We start from the raw sequence: 2146 nt of genomic DNA, 5'->3' as shown, positions 1-2146 counted from the left end.
GAGCAGCTGGTGGGTTCGAGCCACTGCCCCTCTGGTAGGCAGCTCAGCACTTTAACCACTGGGCCATCAGGGCTCCTTAGATATGGCTATAAATATGGACATGGCTATAAAAAATATACAAAATAAATATAGGTTTTTTTTTTTTTTTTGTCTTTGATGCTTTTTCTGTGGTGATAAATAGTGACAAATAAGTTGCTACTTTGAGCCAAGAAATAGGGAGTAATGTCAAAGGAACTAATAACAAATGAAGTGATCACCCTTATGCTTTCTTCCGTTTATTTCCCTAGTCTCCTAAGCAAGGCAGTTAAAGGATGAGAAGGAAAAATATTATGTCTACTGCTGCATAATAAATGGGGGCCAGCGCAGCTCTGGCTGGGCCTAGTGATGAGAGCACTTCTCGGTGGAGGGGGTCTGGGAGCTGGACTCTCCAGCCTGCCTTTCCTCCCAGGTCCTGACCTGGCACTGACAGCAGGCACAGGCCACCAGCGGGTGTGCGCCGGGACTCCGGTCACCAACGATGGCATGACAAAGCTCCTGTGAGGACTGTTGACCTGTCGGCACCATGTGTGCCTTACCTGGCCCACAGGGGCCAGGCCAACGTTGACCCTCTTTTCCTCCTCTCTGAGGCGTGCTGGAGTGTGGCGGAGGGTAACACCCCTCCCCCCAGGTTCACCTTTTAGGAGTTTATCTGCCAGAGAAGAAATGATGGCAAAATACTCTAACCTTTCTTTGGAAACTCATAACATCACACACTGAACATTCCAGTGTATCATTAGAAAAAATATCGCTTTAGAAAGCCCTTCTAATATAGAACTCCCATCCCATTCATGACATCTGGGGATTTGAATTCAATAAATGTGATGTGGAAAAAAAAATGATGAACTACTTGAGAATAATTCCCTCATCAATACAACAGGAACACCCTATATGCCCAATGTAAGTTCGTGGTCATTAATAGCAACCAAATGGGAAGCCGTTCTCGTTTCTTTGGAGAGAAGAAGGAACACAATGGCACATTTAATTTCAAAGTCCCTGAAATTCATGGAAAAAACAAACCGATGATTATTATGTGGGGGATTCCACTATCTTAAGTGTAAATGTTAAGATTGTTTTCTTTTAAATTGGACCTGGTACAGTAGTAACGGGAGTGTACAGGTCCCTGTCATCATTCAAATGAATGATAAGATCTATGCTATCAGTGAAGTATATGATAATGAAACAAAGCTCAAGGTAATGCAGCTTTCAGAGGGAAACTGGGGACGCTTTTGGTGCCATGCAGTCTTCCAACTAGGCCAGAGTGAAATTCTCATTGAACTTGTCATACTGAGTTGTTTGATGTTCCTTAAACCATTTCTTGTAATAGTTGCTGAGATTATCCTTTTAGTGGCTATTATTCTGCTTTGTAAAACGTATGCACAAAAGAAAAAAAATCACCCAGATGATGAGAAAGAACTTGAACGAATTGAACAGCTGAAATCAGACCATAGTAGTTATTGAATAGAAAATATTCTCAGGAATAGAAAAAATTGTTACTTCCAAATGATACTACAAAATAAAAAAAAAAAAGAAGGAATCTGAGTCAATGAATGAGAGACATCATGTCAAGAGTCATTGGAAGATGTATAAAGAGTTTGCATTTCAGCTATGTTTATGCTTCCTCTTAAAAGCATCTGAGTTTTTATATTGAAAGGATGAAAAGCTCAGCTTGCTCAGTGGTGGCTTCATAAGTTATATATGCTATCTCAGAACTAAAGGTAAATTTTCATTCTGTAATATTTTACATTAATGCAAGGTAAATTATATTAAATATATTTTATGACCTATAACACAGGATAGTTAATTTCATGCTGGTCTTCAATGGCCACAGAGAACAGACCAGTTAGTTGTTCATAGAACAAATGTCACTCAAGGCCTAGTTATATCCAAAGATATCATTCAAAAGAAAGCCTTTTCCATTTGTCTTAAAAAGCCCCTGCCCCTCCCCATCACCACTCCTATTTAACATTGTGCTGGAAGTCATAGCTGAAGTAATAAGGCAAGAAAAAGAAATAAAGGGCATCCAAATTGGTAATGAAGGAGTAGAACTGTCCCTATTTGCAGAGATATGATACTATACATAGAAACCCTGAAAGATCCACAAGAAAAC

General features: G+C 39.8%; 1 pseudogene; it reads left to right on the top strand.

Moving 5' to 3' along the window:
- The first annotated feature begins 384 nt into the window (after nt 1-384).
- On the top strand, nt 385-1578 carry LOC126067928 (embigin-like; annotated as a pseudogene).
- Nucleotides 1579-2146: the final 568 nt, after the last annotated feature.

This window comes from Elephas maximus, chromosome 26, assembly GCF_024166365.1.
Source record: "Elephas maximus indicus isolate mEleMax1 chromosome 26, mEleMax1 primary haplotype, whole genome shotgun sequence".
NCBI lineage: Eukaryota > Metazoa > Chordata > Mammalia > Proboscidea > Elephantidae > Elephas > Elephas maximus.
The sequence above is the reverse complement of the archived record's forward strand: the minus strand, read 5'-3'. Positions and strand labels throughout refer to the sequence as shown.